Here is a 22,031-nt window from a genome sequence, read left to right on the forward strand (position 1 = left end):
GGTCTTGGAGTCAGATAGACATGGGTTCAAAGTCCCCCTTGAATACTTAAGAGCTATGTGACCTTTTGTAAGTCATTTAATTTCTTTAATCTTCAGTTCCTCATCGTTAAAATGAGGGGATTGTACTTATGGCCAGTGGAGAACTGTAAAAGCAAGGACCCGGACATACATAGGAGGACTTGCTGTACAAGTTCTTAGATCTGCTTTTCTAAAAGGAAAGCAACTTCAAGGGTCAACAATCAATTTAATCAAGCACATATATTGTTCACTTATTTCAGGGGAAAATATCAGCAACTTGAACTTCAGAGAAAATACAGAGAAATCAAAATCAACAGACAAGGCTTCCAGCTGCCTGACATATTAACAGAAAGATGCAACTGTGGTATCTACATACCACACATATGCAGATACCAGAGAAAGAAGCACGAGCATATGGGTTTTCAAAGCTAGGGGGCTCCTTACGGGCTGCCCAGAATCTCCTTTGGCCAAAGAAACATTTCCAATGGATAAGCCCCAAAGTAAAATGTCACCTCAGAGTATTTATATATTTTTCAGGGCCAGAGGGCAGCACAACCTTTGATAACCAGTGCTTCAATAACAAAAGGGAGGGCCTTCCTACAAATCTCCCCTAATCAAATTCCCCTTATGGACAGACCTATTAAAGGATGGGGAAGACCTTTTATCTCATTAGCATTACAAGGACTCTTACAGCTCTGGAAGATATGATCCTATGAAAACATAGTTTATATTTTGAAAATTTTTGCTTTATAGTTGGCAACAAAGTAAGAATGAATTATTTGTGATTTTTTTTCTTTTAATTTTGCCAGAATGTGTGGTCAATCACTTAGAGCTAAAACTAGGGTGTGGAGGCCAAGGCTTTTATCCAGGGTTCTAATATATGGAAGTTGCTGACAAAACTTGAAGTTTTTAGCAGATAGAAACAACTACATAGCACCAATTTAGCAAGAATAATTAGCTGTGGTAGAAGGTTACCAAGTGGTTTAAATGTATAATGCTTGGAGTCTTTTAAAAAAAATATTTTAAACCTAAATACTAAAACTTAACTATGCAATAGGAATAAAAAAAGAAACATTATAAACTTAAATACAAAATAAAAAAAGAGAAAAAAACTGCCATGTTCACAGAAGAATGTAAGAAAGTATTCAAAATATACAAACAATAAATTTCCCTTTTAAGAAAACCTATACAATAAATACTACACATTGTGTTCCAAGCTGTACATCTTTTCTTTGCTTTGTAAGTTTTCTTTCTTTCTCTGCTGCGCACTTATTACTTTGTTCTTTTTTCCCCTTTCCTCCCTTCCTCCTCCAAGAAGGCTATAATTAAGCACAGATATATACACATACACACATATATATACATGCATGGATACATACACTTACACACACATACAAATATAATGATATATAATCATAGTCATATACAGACATGTATGTGTATGCATATGTATGCATATATGTATATGTATGCATATGTATGTGCATATATACACATATACATGCATAGGCACACACATATGCATATATCATATATACATATTCATACATACAAAATCATATGCATCTATGTAAGATTATGTCTTTCTTCATAGGTCCAAGTCTTTTTATATTTTTCAACTTATCATTTCTATACCACAGCAATATTCCAATCTTTCACTGTCTGGTTATTTTGAATAGTGTACAACAATATTGATTAATATGACTGACATATAGTGTAGTTTCCCTTTTTTTCTCCTTCAATTAAATCTATTTTAGTTTAAATTTGTCTGAAGTCATGATTAGGGGCTTTTTTCCCCTAATAAATTCTGCTCCTGATCTTTAGTTTATGTTTGTGTGTACCTCCTATTTCTTATCCCTCCTGACATTTCTGCTTTACTTCTATCCCCTACCTTGCCCTCCTACTACTTAATTTACCCTTCCACCAAAGATCTCTCCCTTATCCTCTCCCCCTCCATATCCCATTATTTTTTTTATTTCTTTCTGAATTTAGGCTTTCATGCCCTTTCAGATAAATATGTATTATTTCCTCTTTAAGCCATTTCTGACAAGAGTAGGATTCCAGAACTACAAGCTGTCTTCCACCATTTAATTCCTCTGCATCATTTCTTCCTCTTGCGCCTCATTTGTATAATTATTCTTCTTAGTTTTTCCTAGATGGCTTACTTTTTAATATCTTATCATACTCAGCTCTACTCCAATCTTTCTTTCAAACTACTAGACTATTTATAACAATCTTAGACATATAATTTACATTTCCTCATGTAAGATGTAGTCTGTCCTTATTAAGTCCCTTGCAATTAATCTTTGATGTTTACCTTATATTTCTCTTGAATTTTGTCTGCCAATTTTTTTTATTGATTTCAGGTCTTTTTTTTTTTTTATTTAACTTTTAACATTTATTTTCACACAATTTTGGGTTACAAATTTTCTCCCCTTTTATCCCCTCCCCCCCAGACCCAAGCTTTCTAATTGCCCCTGTGACCTATCTGCTCTCTTCTCTGTCCTCCCTCCCTGCCCTTGTCTCCGTCTTCTCTTTTGTCCTGTAGGGCCAGATAGCTTTCTTGACCCCTTAACCTGTATTTCTTGTTACCCAGTGGCAAGAACATTACATTTGGTCCTAACACTTTGAGTTCCAAGTTCTTTAGCTCCCTCCCTCTCCACCCCTTCCCCTTGGAAGACAGGCAATTCAATATAGGCCATATCTGTTTAGTTTTGCAAATGATTTCCATACTAGTTGTGTTGTATAGGACTAACTATATTTCCCTCCATCCTATCCTGTCCCCCTTTACTTCTATTTTCTTATGGTCCTTTCCCTCCCCATGAGTGTCAACCTCGTATTGCATTCTCTTCCCCATGCCCTCCCCTCCATCCTCCACCCAACCCGGCTTGTTCCCTTGTCCCCCACTCTCCTGTATTATGAGATAGGTTTTCCTATCAAAATGAGTGTGCATTATATTCTTTCCTTTAGTGGAATGTGTTGAGAGTAGACCTCATGTTTTTCTCTTGCCTCCCCTCTTTATCCAACCACTAATAAGTCTTTTGCTTGCCTCTTTTATGAGAGATAATTTGCCCCATATAACTTCTCCCTTTCTCCTCCCAATATTTCTCTCTCACTGCTTGATTTCATTTATTTTTTTAAGATATGATCCCATCCTCTTCAATTCACTCTGTGCACTCTGTCTCTATGTATGTGTGCGTATGTGCATGTGTGTGTATGTGTACTCCCACCCAGTACCCAGATACTGAAATGTTTCAAGAGTTACAAATATTGTCTTTCCATGTAGGAATGTAAACAGTTCAACTTTAGTAAGTCCCTTATGCCTTCTCTTTGCTGTTCACCTTTTCATGGTTCTCTTCATTCTTGTGTTAGAAAGTCAAATTTTCTTTCCAGCTCTGGTCTTTTCATCAGGAAAATTTGAAAGTCCTCTATTTCATTGAAAGACCACTTTTTCTCCTGAAGTATTATACTCAGTTTTGCTGGGTAGGTGATTCTTGGCTTCAGTCCTAGTTCCTTTGACTTCTGGAATATCCTGTTCCATTCCCTTCTATCCCTTAATGTAGAGGGTGCTAGATCTTGTGTTATCCTGATTGTATTTCCACAATACTTGAATTGTTTCTTTCTAGCTGCTTGCAATATTTTCTCTTTCACCTGGGAATTCTGGAATTTGGCCACGATGTTCCTGGAAGTTTCTCTTTTTGGATCCCTTTCCTGCGGTGTTCTGTGGATTCCTTGAATATTTATTTTGCCTTCTGGTTCTAGAATCTCAGGGCAGTTTTCCTTGATAATTTCATGGAAGATGATGTCTAGGCTCTTCTTTTGATCATGGTTTTCAGGTAGTCCCAGAATTTTTACACTGTCTCTCCTGATTCTATTTTCCAGGTCAGTTGTTTTTCCAATAAGATATTTCACATTATCTTCCATTTTTTGAATCTGCGCGGTATGTTCTGAGATATCAGTCTTTCTCATAAAGTCCTTAGCGCCCATCTGTACCATTCCAGTTTTGAAAGATCTATTTTCTTCAGTGAGCTTTTGAATCTCCTTTTCCATTTGGTTAATTCTGCTTTTGAAAGCATTCTTCTCCTCATTGGCCCCTTGCACCTCCCTTGCCAACTGAGTTAGGCTAGTTCTCAAGGTGCCAATTTCTTCAAGATTTTTTTGGTTCTCCTTTAGCAGGGAGCTGATCTGCTTTTCATGCTTCTCCCTCATCCCTCTCATTTCCCTTCCCAGTCTTTCCTCCACCTCTCTAACTTGGTTTTCAAAATTCCTCTTGAGCTCTTCCATGGCCCGAGCCCATTGGGTGGGCTGGGACACAGAATCCTCGATTTCTGTGTCTTTGCCTGATGGCAAGCATTGTTCCTCCCCATCAGAAAGGAAGGGAGGAAGTGTCTTTTCTCCGAAAAAATACCCTTCAATAGTTTTATTTCTTTTCCCTTTTCTGGGCATTCTCCCCAACCAGTGACCTGACCTCTGAATGTTCTCCTGACACCCACCTCGCCTCCTGGTCCTCCCAGCCAGCGTTTGGGGACTGAGATTCAAATGCTGCTTCCTGCCTTAGGGTTTTTGGCGGGGGCAGGGCTGCTATTCAGTGTGATAATTAAGTTCAGGTGGTCAGGGGCAGGGCCGCCTCTCTGACTCAGTTCCCTCAGGGGATTTATGCACAGACCTTCCACAATGGATCCAGGCTCCTGCCCGTTTGGGGAGCCCCTGCCTGTAGCCGCCTCTCAGCTTCTATCTCCTGGGGGAGCCTGAGCCATGGGGGCACCCCACTCCCCTCTCAACCCACCAAAGAGACTCTCTCACCTACCGCCGTCAGTCACCTGTTGGTGGGGGGGCTTGTGCTGCTGCTGGAGATCCCGTCTCTGGAGCCTTCTCAGATCTGTGCCTCTCGGAGCCGTGGCCGCTGCAGCCGCCGCCACCGCAGGTCCGGGCTGGGCTCCGTGTCTGCAGCCCGACGGACCTTTTGCGAGAGATTTGCAGGTCCCTCTGTGGGTGAGGGGACCTGCGTGGCTGCTGGAGATCCCGTCCCCGTAGCCCTCTCGGATCTTTTCCTCACAGTGTCGTGGCCGCGGCAGGGCTGCCCTCTGCTCCCCATCCCGGTGCCCAGTCCACGGCGCGAAGGACCCCCCGCGAGAGGTTTGCAGGTCTCTCTGGAACAGACATCTCCCTCGCTTCAATATTCCGTGGTCTCTGGGTGCAAAATTCGCCCTGGGTTTGTCCCCTCTCGCTGTTCTGTGGTTTGTGGGTTCAGAGCTATGTGTATGTGCGTCTTTCTACTTTGCCATCTTGGCTCCACCCCCCCGATTTCAGGTCTTTTTGCAATAAAATCCTGAAAGTTTGTCAATTCATTAAATGTGAATTTTTTTTTTTAAAATTCAGAATTATGCTTAACTTTGCTGGGCATGATATTTTTGGCCACAACCCTAGTTCTTTTCCTTTTCATATATAGTTTTCCAAGGACTTCAATCTTTTAGTGTAGCTTCTGCTAGTTCTAGTGTAATTCTAATTGTAACTGCCATATTTGAATTGTTTTTTCTTCTTGTTCATAATATTTTCTCCTTGAGCTGGGAGGTTTGGAACTTAGCTATCACATCCCTGTTGTTTTTCCTTGTAGGATCTCTTTCAGGTGGTGATAAGTGGATTTTTTTTTCTATTTCTACTTTGCCCTCACTTCGGGACAATTTTCTTTAATTATTTCTTGTATTACAGTGTCAAGATTCTTTTTTTTTTTTTATTTTGGCTTTCAGGTATTCTGATTATTCTTACGTTTTCTCTTCTTGATCTTTTATCTAGATCAATTGTCTTATGAGATGTTTCACTTTCTTTTCTACTTTTTGATTCTTTATGTTTTGTTTTGTTATTGTTGGGCCTCTCATAATTTTGCTGGCTTCTCTTTGCTCAATTCTAATTTTCAAGGAATTTTTTTCTTCTTTGGTGACCCAAGTTCAAATCTTGCCCTAGACCATTATGAAGTGTGTGGCTCTAGGAAAATCACTAAGTCACTTAAACTATCTCTCAATTCTCTTATCTGTAAACTGTAATAATGCTACTTCATAGAGTCATGAGATCAAATGAAATTTTATTTACATATATGCATGTATATATATGCTTTATAGGTATATATAATGTATATGTACACATATATATTTATTTTTAATTTATTATAGATATTTTAAAATAAATATATAAATATAAATAAATACTTTATTGTAAACATTATATATATAATAGAATTTTGCAAAAATGTCCAGAGCTAGATTAATGCTAGCTATTGCTCCTGATACTGCTGGTTGTCCTCTATCCCTCTTGTTGTTATTGTTTGTCATCTGTTCTCTAAAAGGACCATGACATCAATAAGGTCATGCTATGAGTTGCAAGTGAATTGGATTTAAGTGAGGGAGGTGTCTGTCAAATTACCAGTCTCACTTTTTCTTCTAGAGCCACGTGGATCAAGTAGCAAAATATAGGTTGGGACTAATAGAGATGTCCCACACCCCACACACCCATAGCCACACTTTAGGTCACTGCAGTTGACTTCTTTCTTGATTTGACTTGCCTGGTTCCATCTGAAGAACTGGTCTTCCAAGCCATAGTCTACATCTAGAGTTTGCTTTATGTGTCTCCCACTATGGAGTTTTATGTCTCAAGGTCTTAAATGAATGAATTTTCTTTAAAAAGTTGATTTGAAGCCACATTTCATGATAGTTTTCCTAGATGAGGAGTGGATCTCTTTAATTCTGATATCAATTTGTGTGTGTCTGTGTGGCCTAAAGTGCTTTGCCTTTAAATGTCAAACCCACTAAAATGTGCAAATCTATACCCATTCTGGCCTATATTTTCTTGAACTGTTGTGGCAGAAAGTTAAGTAATCATCATATCTTTTGCTCATCCTTTCATAAGCCCAAAGGATTCTATGTTAACCATAACTTGTTTCTCATCGCCTATTTGGGACTTGAATAATGTTGTGCTCAATAAACTCTTATCCATTGTGGGAGTACATGTGTCAACCTACTTAGATGGAAGAGAAAAGTCTAGGCTGGATAGGCAATATCTGTGTTCAAGTGTCAGAAGAATGCTAGGAAGTCAAAAAAGCACTGGAAAGTTGTCATTTTCTACCATTCCCTGAGGTTCTTTTTTTGTGGAAGACTGTGACGTCAATAAGAATGGCTTAGAGTCCTGGATGGCATGCTTAGGGCTCCCTAAGCCCTTGTAGTAGAAAGATGCTCAGACTTCAAAGTGGATGGCTGGATTCAATGTTTACTATTGGAGCACAAGTTTAGGTCTTTTGGAGAAAGTATAGATAATAATATCTGCAGAATCCAAACCTCTGGAGAGTCCAAGAAAGTCTACACAGTATCTGGTGAAATAAACACAGAATGACATTTGTTTCTATAGTCTTCAATTTCCATGAGAGTACATAATTAATGGACATATGTAGGCTCTATGCTACCTCCTGATAGCTGCTTCTATTACTGTATATTATGTTCACAATACTCCTTTTTTTTTTTTTTTTTTTGCTATCAAAACCATACAGTCCAGGTGCAATTACTGGAAGATTATAAAACATAGAATTCCTGAAGAGAAATCATTCAGTATGAATATTTAGCCACTGTGAGCTCTCAAAAATTGGGTTTTCCAATTAGCAAGAAGTTGAAGCATCCTTTCATTTGTTGTTGAATAACTTTCAGTCTTATCTGGTTATTTTTTACCACATTTGGTTTTGATTTTTTGGCAAAGCTACTGGAGTAGTTTGTCATTTCCTTCCCCAGTTCATTTGACAATTAAGGAAGCTGAGGCAAATGGGGTAAAGTGATTTGCCCAAGGTCACATAGCTAGTGAGTGTCTGAGACTAAAATTGAACTCAGGAGAATAAGACTTTCTGACTCCAGGAGAAGCACTCCATTCACTGTACCACCTAGCTGCCAGAGATAATACATGTCTGTATTAGGGTAATAAGAGAATTGAAGAATGGGGATAGGAAAGATATAGGATATAACAATTGGTTGAATGTATATAGGAAAGATGGGGGATGGAGAGGGAAGGGTCACAGATGAGTCTGGATTTCCAAGGCTTGATGACAGAAGAACAGAATAGAGACTAACAACAATAATAAATGTGAACAATTTAAAATATTCCCTTTAATAAAAAAAAACTGAAACAAATATTTATCATTCAATTTCTGATTATGTATCCCTTCATCTTGGTTGTTGTTTCTGTTTGTTCTTGCTGAGGCGAAAAGGTTGATAGTTCTGCCAGAATCATGCAGGTCATTGTGTGCTTTTAAAGCTACTTAGTTCCCTACCTGCCTTGATATTGGGAAATCTTAATATTTAAACCTATTTTTTGCCAGATTTATGTTTAATTTAATTTTTTTCATTGTGCATTTGTCAAATCTTAACAAATATAAATATTTTGACATACAAAGAAGATAAAAATGAAGGCCATATGTGAAACTTTAGTGATATCTGATTTCTCCTAAAGGCTACTTAATATTTTGCCTATATTCCAAAAGTTTTGGTGTACTGTCTCATTTGGTTATTTTCTTTGATGACATTATCATTTCTAAGCTGTTTTTACCTCAAGTTAATTAGTATTAATTTAGTTTTCATTTAAATTTAAATCCTTTCTTTAAAGTCAATATTTAAAAAGGTGAAAGGTAGAATACATAGCTGAGAAATATATAGATTCCTTTCTATTTCTTTTCAGTAGTAACCAGTGACAGACAACTAACACTTATTAGGCACATGTTATATGCTAGCCCCTGTGACAAGTACTGAGAATATAAAGAAATGCAAAATAAAACAAATAGACATCTCTACCTTCAGACGCTAATGGGGAGACAATACGCAAATAACTATGTACAAATAAGTTGTACAAAGGATAATTTGGGGGTAAGCCAAGAGGGAAGGCCCAGAGATAAAGAGGATTGGGAATAATTTGTTGTAGAAAGTGGGACTCAACTGAAATTTGAAGGAAGCTAGGGAAGTCAGAACGTGGAGGTGAGGAGGGAAGAAGGAAAACAATTGCAAGTATGGGGAACAGCCAGTGAAAACTCTTGGAGTCAAGAGATAAGATATTGTGTTCAAGTAAAGGAAATGAGGCTAGCCTCACTGGATCACGAAGTGTAGGGAGAAGAGTAAAGTGTAAGAAAACTCACAATGGGGGGGGGGGGGTGGGGGGGCAGAGCCAAGATGGCAGAGTAGAAAGGCACATATACAGAGGCTCCTCAACACAGCCCATAAAATACCTGTAGAGAGGGACTGTCAACAAATTCTGGAGAAGCAGAAGTGGAGAACAACAGAGTGGAGGAGATTTCCAGCCCAGGGTGACCTGGAAGGCCCACGGGAAATGTCAGCTGCACCAGAGGTGGAGCAGAGCGTAGAGCCCAACCCAGCCTTGGCCACAGTGCATGGCTGCAAACAGCCCTCGGGGGTGGAATCTCCAATCCCAGAATGCCTAGTCCCAGTAGCAGTGGGTTCACAGATCCCTCAACCCACAGGGGACGAAGGTCAGTAACAAGGGTTTTTCAGCTGGCCAGGAAAGGAGAAGGGCCTTTCACAGCTCCTGCCTCAGGCAGCTGCCACAGAGGCCACATCAGAAGGCAGCCATACCAGCAGGCACAGCAGCAAGTATCCATTGTTGGAGCGTAAAAACCCTGGGAGCAGAGAGGAGCTGAGTCTTGCCTTGGCCCTGTGTGGAGGCCCTGGGGAAGTGGGTCTTTGTCTCACACTGAATGGTGGCCCTGCCCATCCAGCTTGTCTGAAAATCAGCCCCCAGTGCTGACTTGGGGGAACTAGAGGCCAAGTGGCTGCGTAGAAGTAACTGTTAAGATTCTGGGCACAAAATCCCTCCCTCTGCCCAAACCAGTACACGGCTTGATTGTGCCACCTTGGAGGAACTGAGATCTTACAGATTCCCAGAGTATACCCTACTCTTGACAAAGCACCCAAAAGTTAAGTAACTGGTTGGGAAAATGCCCAAGAAAGGGAAAAAAAATAAGACTATAGAAGGATAATTTCTTGGTGAACAGATATCTTCTCCCATCATTTTGGATGAGGAACAAGAATGTTTACCATCAAGGAAAGACATAAAAGTCAAGGCTTCTTTGTCCCAAACATCCAAAATAAATATTCAATGGTCTCAGGCCATGGAAGAGCTCAAAAAGGATTTTGAAAATCAAGTAAGTGAGGTGGAGGAAAAATTGGGAAGAGAAATGAGAGAGATGCAAGAAAAGCATGAAAAGCAGGTCAACACCTTGCTTTAGCAGGAGACCTGAAAAAATGCTGAAGAAAATAACACCTTTAAAAATAGGTTAACTCAATTGGCAAAGGAGGTCCAAAAAGTCAATGAGGAGAAGAATGCTTTCAAAAGCAGAATTAGCCAAATGGAAAAGGAGGTTCAAAAGCTCACTGAAGAAAATAGTTCTTCAAAAATTAGAATGGAACAGATGAAGGCTAATGACTTTATGAAAACCAAGAAATCACAAAACAAAACCAAAAGAATGAAAAACTGGAAAATAATGTGAAATATCTCATTGAAAAAACAACTGACCTGGAAAATAGATCCAGGAGAGACAATTTAAAAATTATGGGACTACCTGAAAGCCATGAAAAAAAAAGAGCCTAGACATCATCTTTTATGAAATTATCAAGAAAAACTGCCCTGATATTCTAGAACCAGAGGGAAAAATCAATATTGAAAGAATCCACAGATGACCTCCTGAAAGAGATCGAGTAAAAGAAACTCCTAGGAACATTGTGTCCAAATTTCAGAGTTCCCAGGTCAAGGAGAAAATGCTGCAAGCAGCTAGAAAGAAACAATTCAAATATTGTGGAAATGCAATCAGGATAACACAAGATCTAGCAGCTTCTATATTAAGGGATCAAAGGATGTGGAATATGATATTCCAGAAGTCAAAGGAACTAGGACTAAAACCAAGAATCACCTGCCGAGCAAAGCTGAGTATAATACTTCAGGGAAAAAAATGATCTTTCAATGAAATAGAGGACTTTCAAGCATTCTCGATGAAAAGACCAGATCTGAAAAGAAACTTTGATCTTCAAACTCAAGAATGAAGAGAAGCATGAAAAGGTAAACAGCAAAGAGAAATCATGCGAGACTTCCTAAAGTTGAACTGTTTACATTCCTACATGGAAAGACAGTATTTGTAACTCTTGAAACTTTTTTCAGTATCTGGGTAGTTGGTGGGATTACACACACACACACATACACACACACACACACACTCACACACACACATACATTGAGAGAGAGAGAGAGAGAGAGAGAGAGAGAGAGAGAGAGAGAGAGAGAGAGAGAGAGAGAGAGAGAGAGTGCATAGGGTGAATTGAATAGGATAGGATCTTATCTTAAAATAATGAAATTAAGTAGTGAGAGAGAAATATATTGGGAGGAGAACAGGAGAAATGGAATGGGGCAAATTATCTCATAAAAGAGGCAAGTAAAAGACTTTTCAGTGGAGAGAAAAAGGGGGATGGTGAGAGAAAAAACATGAAGCTTGCTCTCATCACATTCAACTAAAGCAAGGAATGAAATGCACACTCATTTTGGTATAAAAACCTGTCTTACAATACAGGAAAGTTGGGGAGAAGGGGATAAGACGGGTGGGGAGAATGATGGAAGGGAGAGCATGGGGAGGAGGGAGCAATTTGAGGTAGACACTCATGGGGAGGGACAGGATCAAAAGAGAGAATAGAATAAACAGGGGGCAGGATAAGATGGAGGGATATATAATTAGTCTTACACAACATGATTATTGTGGAAGTGATTTGCAAAACTACACAGATATGGCCTATATTGAATTGCTTGCCTTCCCAAAGGGAATGGGTGGGGAGAGAGAGATGAAGAGAAGTTGGAATTCAAAGTTTTAGGAACAACTGTCGAGTATTGTTCTTGCAAATAGGAAATAAGAAATACAGGTAATGGGGTATAGACATATATCTTGCCCTACAGGACAAAAGAGAAGATGAGGATAAGGGAAGGGGAGGGATGTTAGAAGGGAGGACAGACTGGTGATAAAGGTAATTAGAATGTTCAGTGTTTTGGGTAGGGGGGAGGGGAGAAATGGGGAGAAAATTTGGAACCCAAAATTAATTTTGTGGAAATAAATGTTGAAAACTTAAATAAATTAAATACAAAAAAGAAAACTCACAATGTTTGTGGCCAAGGTTATGAAGGGTTTTGAACAGTAAGAGACTTTATTTGATCTTAAAGGTAACAGAGAACTACCAGAACTAAAGTTGATTGATTAGAGTAGTTTATTAGATCTGTGCTTTAAGAAGATTGATTTGACAGTTGGATGGAGGATGGACATATGTGGGTAGACACTTAAAGTTCAGAGACCAAAAAGCAGGCTAGTGAAATAGTCTAGTTCTGAGGTAATGAAAGTCTACATCAGAGCAGTATCAGAGGAGAAGCTACGTATGAGAAAAACGTCATGAAGGTGGAAACGACAGGATTTGATCACTGAATTTGGGAATGAGGGGATGAGAGAGAATGAGAAGTCAAGAAAAAGACCTAGATTGGGAGCCTGAATACCTGTGATAATGGTAGTATTCTTGAAACTGATAGGAAAGTTAGGAAGAAAAGAATGTTTGGAAAAGGTAGATAAGGGGTTCAGTTTTGTACCTGTTGAGTTTAAGATGCTTGTAGGATATGCAGTTTGAGATGTATGAAAGAACTTTGGAGATGTAAGACTGGAAGTTGAGAGAGAAGCTACAACCACTCAAGTAGATCTGAGAATCATCTGCATAGAAATCAAGATAGAAGCCAATGTAGCTTGTGAGATCACCAATGGCACAGGAGAAAATCTCAGCAAATCTTCCCCTCCTAATTGGCATGATATACATGAAGATCCAGCAAAGGAGAATGAAAAAGAACTGCTCAGGGAAGCAGGAAGAGAACCAGAAAACAGTCATCCTTTCTCCACATCATCTGGATCCTGGTTCTTATATTTTTGTTTTTAATCCTTTTTCTGATCCACCCTCTGAAGTTGAAGCTTAACTTGCTTATATGTATTTCCTCATCAGTTCTCTGTTATTCACATTCAACTCTTCATGACCCATTCTGGGTGTTCTTGGCAAAGATAGTGGAGTGGTTTGCCATTGTTCGTTGACTCTGTCCTACCTTCTAAACTCCATTCTCCTTTTTCTCTATCCTGTTCATTTCCCTATTGGATTTAATGCATTTTTACACAAAATTTGGTGTGTAGAATGCGCATACATACAAACACATATATACATATATGTATGTATATATATATATGTGTGTGTGTGTGTGTGTATTTAGCTTTTATTTGTTAGATTCAGATATAGTGAGATTTATCTAATATTCAACCTGTTACCTCCTCCAGGTTTGTATGTTTTTCTTATGCAGTTCAATTTTGTGAAATAGTAAGTTCTATCCTCTTCTTCATCATTTGTTTTCTCTCCCCTCTTTCATTTCCTTTTCTTTGCTCTCTCAAGAGTATTAAAACTTAAAAAAACCTAACATGCTAGGGTTTTATGTTCTATAATCCTTGAAGACATTAGGATTCTGAAAGGACACTTCTCTCTTCTGCTGTTAGAATCTTAACACTTCATCCTTATTCAATCCCTTTCAATTTTTACTTTTTTTGCTTTGTCTATTGTATTTACTTTTCAGAATTTCAGCTCAGTTATGCTCTTGCCATTAAGAATGCTTTCAAGTCTTCAATTACATCAATGCTCCATATTTTTATTCGTAGATTTATACTCAGTTTCAAAGGATGACTTATTCTTGGTTGTCATTCTTTATCCTTAACCTTTTTGGATTTTCTCTTTTATTTTAGTAGCTATTATAGAGTGGTTCCTTTCTAATTGAAATCTTTCTGAATGATTGTATTATTTCAGCATTTTATCTATTAAATTTCTGGGAGTTTTCAACTATAGTTTCTTTCAAAAGATGATTGGCATTTTCTTTTTTATTTTTACTTTATCCTTTGTTTCTAATATACCTGGATAATTTTTATTTAGTATTTCTTGAAACATGGAATCCAACAGTTTTTCTTTGGTCATATTTTCCTTCCTCTAGAACTCTCATTTATTTATTTTGTCTAAGTGCTTGTGGAGTCTTTTTGAGAGGTCTTTTGTTTTTTTTTTTACTTTTGAGGGTCCAGTTGCTGTTGAGTTTATTTTGAGTTTATTTCTTGGGCATTTCCAAATGCATAATATTTGTTCATTTGATTTGATTTCTTCTCTTTACTCATATCTATAGCTTAAGGTCCTATATCATGACTTTATGCCAGGGGTAGGCTCTGTAACTTCTTGCATTCTTTGATGATGTAGTTAAACTGTTTAGTGCCCTGCCTCTGATCTCTTGTGCTCCTATCATGGGTTTCCCTCTCCCTTCATGTAGCTATACTCAGAACTCAAGCACATTTCAGGGTCTTTGGGATCAAACCATGTAAAAACACTGCAGTCTTTGATGCTACCAATGCCTCCACTTCAGTTTCCCAGTCAGAGTGTTATTGACTTTGGGGCCCATGAGTCATTCCTATTTTGAACCCCAAGGGCTCCCAATGTTCCTTCCAGATTCGCCTCCAGAGTATTCTGGACACTGAGGCCTCTGTCAATTGAATGCTATATGTTTCAGGTGCCTGGGCATTCCAGGTGAGAGAAATGACTGGCTTCTGACTTATTTCTATTTACTTATTCTTGTAATGGTTTCTCTTATCCTTTCCTAACTCCACTTCTCTTCTTTTTGTACGTTGCTAATCATCCTTCAGTCTTATGTGTTTTTACATCTTTCCTGGAATATATATGGGAGAGTTGGGGCCCTGTACAGCCTTACACACATCCATCTTAATCGGAAATTTGACCCAAAGATTTTAAAACATATCAAACTCTTTGGAGTCTAAAAAGACCCTGTTTTATTTTTAAACATCCATGAAACATTTTCTTCTTGTTTTATTTTCTAGGAAAAGTATTTAAGTCTTTCTTTAGGCTATGGGAACTCCTTGGAACTCTTGTTCTTTTTTATTAAAGGGACTCGGGCTTCATAAATTATTACCTGGTTTTATTTATCCCCTTAAATTGTATTGCTTTCATATATTCTCCTCCACTCTCTCCTCAGTACCCTCTCCATGACCTGCTCTCTCGACATTTCTCTAAAGAATCTATTTCCTTAAACACTTATCCAGGGAATAAATGCATTAGACTGATATAGTGGAGGAAAGATCCTTATTTACTTTTTTTTCCTCTTGCCTTGTTATTATGATATTTTTTATTTGCCTATTTTTTCAAGCATTGTTCAGAACATGACCACACTATATTAGTGCCCTCTTGGGTGCCCACTCCTCTTGTAATTCAAGTCTGCAATGTGGCATAAATCCAACGTGGTCTTTAGAGGTAAGCTTTTTGTATTTTTGTGCATAAAAGGATTTCTAAATTTATTTTACTAAAGATCTTCTAAAAAATAGATGACTAGTTTGCATATACTTAATTTCTTTATCTTTTTTTGGTGGTGTCAAGAAATGAGAATTTTTAGTGAGAGTTTCCCTAAGGCAAAAGTAGGATAATAACATCCCTCTCTGTTTCCCTTAGAGGATTGAGTTTAGGAAGATTAAAATTAGCCATTTATGAAAGTGCTTTGAAAACCACAAAACTATGCATTTGTGTATGTATGTATGTATGTATATTGTGTGTGTATGTGTATATATACATATATACACACACATAGACACATACATATCTACATACACACATATGTATATATCCCTCTATATTTTTAATAATAGAGGCCATCAGCATTTTCAAACTAAACACAAGAAATGTAGATTTTTAGTGGTCAGCTGGGGAATAGCTTAGCAAGTTGTGGTATATGATTAGGATGAAATATTACTGTGGCAGAGTTGCTAAAGTAAGGTTAGAAGCCTTGTGGTATAGTGGATAGAATTTTGGACTTAGAGTCAAGAAGATCTGGGTTCCAATTCTATCTCAGGTCCTTAATGGCTGTGTGCACCTGGACAAATCATTGAACCTCTGTGTCTTGGTTTTCTCATCTGCAATATAAGGGCATTTGACTCAATGGCCTTTAAGATTCTTTACAATTCTGAATCTATGTTCATAGGATGATACTTTTGTGTGTTGATGTCTTTTGACACAGTTCTTTTGTCAACATTATTTCTATGACCTACTACTCCAACAAGTCTTCAAATAATTTCTTTCATTAAATTTTTAACTAAAGAATAAATGTATTAGACTGAGACAGTAGAACTTATACCATAAAGGCAGCCATAGAATCTAAAGTTCAAGGACCATCCTACTCTTAATTACTTTTATATGTGGACAGCTCCATTCATAGTGATGGAAATATTTCCTTGGCTAGCATAGATTGTTATCATATTACGTCACGTGCAGTTCTTGTTTCTGTCTCTCTAAAAATGCCACCTAGAAGTAGCACACAATGGTTAGATCTTTCAAAAACCCAACATCACTTCCATCCATGATTAGTTAGGACTTTTGTGGGGTATTCTTCCCTTTAATTGGGACAGTTTAAGAAAGTCACACAGAAGGACCTATCACATGAATTGAGGGGAATGACCTAGTCATTTAGGAAGGTTAACTAAATCTAAGATCATAATCATACTGATCCTTGTGGATTGAAAATTAAGGTATCCACAAATATTCTTAGAGACCCTACAAAGTAAGCCTTTAACATGCCAATAAGTTGTCATTTTGTCAGTGTGGTGACAGCTTCCCCAAATTCAGATAACAAGCTACCTGTAATTTACAATTTCAGAGAGATATCTGTAGTTCATAAAGATTTATTGAACTGTTCAAAGGCCAGAGGCAAGGCTTAAACCTTAATTACCCTAACTCCAGTTCCAACATTCTGAGATGCTGCCCTTCTTAAGCTCACAAGCGCTAAAAAAGATGATCAGGGTCAGGGAACCTGCAGACTTGAGGCCACGTATGGACTTCTAGGTTCTTGGGTGTGGTCTTTTGACTGAGTCCAAGCTTTACAGAACAAAATCTTTTATTAAGGGGATTTATTCTGTGAAGATGGAGTCAGTCAAAGGACCATATTTTAGGACCTAGAGGGCCACATGTGGCCTTGAGGTCACAAGTTCCCCACCCCTGATCTAGCCCAGTCTTCTAATTTTAGAAAGGGATAAAGAGATACTGAAGTAATTTGCCCAAGGTCACATATTTAGATGTAGCAGACCCTGGAGAAGAATCAGAATTTATTTTTTAAAAGTCCTATATTCTTTCTAATACATTACTCAGTCAGGTCAACTAGCATTTTTAAGCATCTACTAACAACTAGGAAATTTGGAAAGTACTAGAAATACAAAGAAAGGCAAACGATATGCCTTGCCTTCAAAGGAGTTTACATTCTGCTGTGAGAGAAAATATGCAAACAACTATGAACAAACAGGATATACACAGAATAACTCAGGGTATTCTGAGAAGGGAGGTACTAAGATTAAGGTAGACTAGGAAAAGTTTCTTGCAGAGATGACACTTTAGTTGAAAGATGAAAGAAACCAAAGAAGCCAGCAAGTGGAATGAGAAGAGAGAATCTATGTGTGTGTGTCTGTGTGTGTGTGTCTGTGTGTGTGTGTGTGTGTGTGTGTGTGTGTGTGTGTGTGTGTGTGTATTACTGATAGTCAGTGAAATGCACATAAATAGGAGATAAAATGTCTTGGGTAAGGAACAGCAAGGAGGCCAGTGTCATTGGGAAGAACAGTACGTGGGAGAAAGTGAGTTATAAGAAAATTGGAAAGGTAAAAAGGGATCAATTATGAAGGACTTTTAAAGTCAAAATGGACTTCTAAGGGGCAGAGCCAAGATTAGAGAAAGCAGTCAGTTGAGATCTCCCAATACACCCGTATGAAAAACTTTATTTTATTTAAAATTTATGGAATAAAACAAGCATTTCCATTATATGGCATGATAAAAAAGATTATTGCACATAAAACAACAAATCTATTATACACAACTTGCTATTTGTTTCAAATACACAGCAAAATTATCAAATAAACCTACTCTTTTTGTTCTTCATTATCATTTCTTAAAGAGGCCTATTCACTGAATGAGTGTTACCTCACTCTAAGTGAAAACCTGCAAAGGTCTTAGCCTAAAAGGGTCTCCCATTGCATCCTGGATCATCTCCAGTCATCTGGTCACTGGATCCAGATGGCTCTTGAGGAGAAAGTGAGGCTGGTGATCTTGTACAGCCCTCCCTCCCTGAAATCAATGTTAACTGCAAGTCCTGTCATCATTTCCCTGACATCATGGTCCTCTTCGAAAATGAAGGACAAACATAACAATTTTGTGCAAATCTTTCCGCATTTTTGTAAAATCATTGAGTTTATTTCTTACAGTACAGTAATATTTCATCACAATCATATACCACAGCTTGCTATGCTATTCCCCAGTTGATGACCTTGCCTGAAATTACCAGTTCTTTACCACCACAAAGAGAAATGCTATAGATAGTTTAAAATACATAGGTTCTTTTCCTTTTCCCGTAATTATCTTCAGAAATAGACCAAGTAGGTGTATTCCATGGTAAAAAGGTATAATGTAATTTAATGACTTTGGGCATAATTCCAGATTGTTCTTCAAAATAGTTGGATCAGTTCACAATTCTATAAACAATGAATTAGTGTCACAACTTTTGAACATCCCTTTCAACATTTGTCACTTTTCCCTCCTATCATTTTAGCCAATATGGTACACGTAAGATGACATGTCAAGGTTGTTTTTAATTTGTATTTCTCTAATCAATAATTATTTAGAGTATTTTTTTATACAACTATAAATTGTTTTGATTTTTCTTTTGAAAACTTCCTGTTCATATCCTTTCCCCATTTATCAATCAGGGAATGATTCTTACAGTTTTGACAAAGTTCTTTATATATTTGAGATAGGAAACATTTATCTGATAAACGATCTATAGAATTTTTTTCCATTTTTTGCTTTCCTTTTGATTTTAGCTACATTTATTTGTACAAAACCTTTGTTTTTTTATTGCATTATTTTTATTTTATTATTCATGTTATTAATTTATTAATTAATTAATTTTGGTTTTCGACATTCATTTTCACAAGATTTTGAGTTTCAAATTCTCTCCCTTCTTCCCTTCCCACCCCTACTCATGGAGAAGGCAAACAATTCACTACAGGTTATACATGTGTATACATGTATACACCACATAATTTGTGTGCTCATCCTTCATTGCCAAATAAGATCATGTCATCAGAGAAATAATGACATGACTTGCACTTGACTTTGTTTTGAGTGAGGGAGAGCTGTGCAGGTCACCAGCCTCACTTCTCCTCCAGAGCCATCTGAATCTAGTGACCAGATATTCATCAGAATGACTGGAGACGACCCAGGATGAGGCAATTGGGGTTAAGTGACTTGCCCAAGGTCACCCAGATAGTGAGTGCCAAGTATCTGAGGTGAGATTTGAACTCAGGAGTCCTCTTGATTCCTGCATTGGTGCTCTATCCACTGCACCACCTGGCTGCCCATACTGTATAATAGTCGTGTGGTAAAATACTAACTATGTTTCTGTCCATCCTATCCTACTTCACTTATCCTATTTTCTCCTTTGACCCTGACTCTTTTCAAAAGTGTTTGCCTCTGACTACCCCCTCACTTAATCTGCCCTCCCTTCTATTATTCTCCCCATTTTATCTCCTTCCCCCTTACTTTCCCATAGGGCAAGACACCCAATTGAGTGTGTATGTTATTCCCTCCTTAAGCCAAATCTGATGAGAGTAAGGTTCACTTATTTCCTCTCACCTTCTCACTCTTCCCCTCCATTGTGAAACTTTTTCCTTGCCTCTTATGTGAGATAATTTGCCTCAATCTATCTCTCCCTTTGTTCTTCTCCCAGAATATTCTGCTCTCACTCCTTAATTTAATTTTTAGGTGTCATCCCTTCATATTTAAGTCACCCTGTGCCATCTCTCTCTCTCTCTCTCTCTCTCTCTCTCTCTCTCTCTCTCTCTCTCTCTCTCTCTCTCTCTCTCTCTCTCTGTGTTGAGAAAGGTCTCATGAGTTACAAATACCATCTTTCCATGTAGGAATGTAAACAGGTCAACTTTAATAACTCCCTTATGTTTTCTCTGTCCTGTTTACCTTTTCATGCATCTCTGGATGTTTGTATTTGAAAGTAAAATTTGCTATTCAGCTCTAGTCTTTTTATCAAGAATGCTTGAAATCCTCCATTTCATTGAATGTCCAATTTTTCCCCTGATGAGAAAACACTCAGTTTTGCTGGGTAGGTGATTCTTGGTTTTAATCCTAGCCCCTCTGACCTCTAGAATATTATATTCCAAGCTTTTCAATCCCTTAATGTAGAAACTGCTAGAACTTCTGCTATCCTGATTGCTTTTCCACAGTGCTTGAGCTGTTTCTTTATGGTTGCTTGTAATATTTTCTCCTTGAGCTAGGAATTCTGGAATTTGGCTACAAAATCCTTGGAAGTTTTCTTTTTGGGATCACTTTCAAGAGGAAATTGGTGGATTGATTCAATTTCTATTTTACCCTCTGGTTCTAAAATATCAGGGCAGTTTTCCTTGATAATTTCTTGAAAGATGATTTCCAGGTTCTTTCTTTTGATTGTGGCCTTCAGGTAGTCCAATATTATTTTAAAATTGTCTCTCTTGGATCTATTTTCCAGCCCAATTGTTTTTCCAATGAGATATTTCACAAGGTCTTCTATTTTGTTCATTCTTTTGGTTCTGTTTTATAATTTCTTGATTTCTCATAAAGTCATTAGCTTCTATTTGTTCCATTCTAATTTTGAAGAAATTCTTTTCTTCAGTCAGCCTTTGGATCTCTTTTCAATTCAGCAAATTCTGCTTTTTAAGTCATTCTTCTCTTCATTGGCTTTTTGGATCTCTTTTGCCATTTGGGGTAGGTTACCTTTTAAGGTCTTATTTTCTTAATTATTTTTTGTGTCTCCTTTAGCAAGCTGTTGACTCAGTTTTCATGATTTTCTTGCATCACTCTCATTTCTCTTTCCAGTTTTTCTTCTAGTTCTCTTACTTGATTTTCAAAATCCATTTTGAGCTCTTCTGTGGCCTGAGATCAATTCTCAGAAGGATTTGGATGTATGAGCTTTGCCTTTGTTGTCTTATTTTATTGTATGTTTTGATTTTATTTGTCACCAAAGTAAGATTCTGTAGTCTGAGGTTTTTTATGGTGTTTGCTCATCTTCCCAATCAAATACTTCACTTTCTAACTCCTTGTCAAGGTAGGGCTCTGCTTCCAGTGGCTGTGTGTTTGGGTGTACTGTTCCAGGCTTCAAGAGTTTTGCATTAGTCACTCAATCCCCTACCATCTATAGACCTAGAGTTCTGGAAGCAGCTGCTACTGCTGCTGCTGCTGCAGGTACCACTGCTACCTCTCCAGCCTCATAGCCAGGTCCAAACCCCTGCCAGACTGCCTCCTCTTTCTCATAGGTCCCACAGAATTTTCCAATTCACCTTCTATGCTGTCTTTGGCATTTGTGGGTTGAGAAGACTGGAAAATATAGCAACCACCAATGATTCAGTCCCCTGAGGCCTGCTCTAACACTATAAATGCTGGCACAACCCACACTGGACTGTTCTCTGCTCTCAGCCTGGTGCAATATACCCTTCTTGTCAACCTTCAAGATTGTCTTGGACTGGAGATTTTTTTCACTCTATAATTTTGTAGGTACTGTAGCTCTTGAATTTGTTTAGAATCATTTTTTACAGGTACTTGTAGGGTTTTAGGGGAGAGTTGAAGCAATTTCCTGCTTTTACTCTGCCATCTTGACTCTGCCCCTCCTGTACAAAATCTTTTTAATTGAATGTAATTGAAATTATCCATTTTACATTTACCTTTGGTCTCTGTCTCTTGTTTATTCATAAATTGCTCACCTATCCATAAGTCTGATAAGTAATATGTTCCATGTTTTAATTTTTTTTTGTAAAATCTTTCTTTATATCTTGGTTATGTATCCATCTTGACCTTATCTTGATAAAC

Source organism: Notamacropus eugenii, chromosome 2 (genome assembly GCF_028372415.1).
Source record: "Notamacropus eugenii isolate mMacEug1 chromosome 2, mMacEug1.pri_v2, whole genome shotgun sequence".
NCBI classification, from domain to species: domain Eukaryota; kingdom Metazoa; phylum Chordata; class Mammalia; order Diprotodontia; family Macropodidae; genus Notamacropus; species Notamacropus eugenii.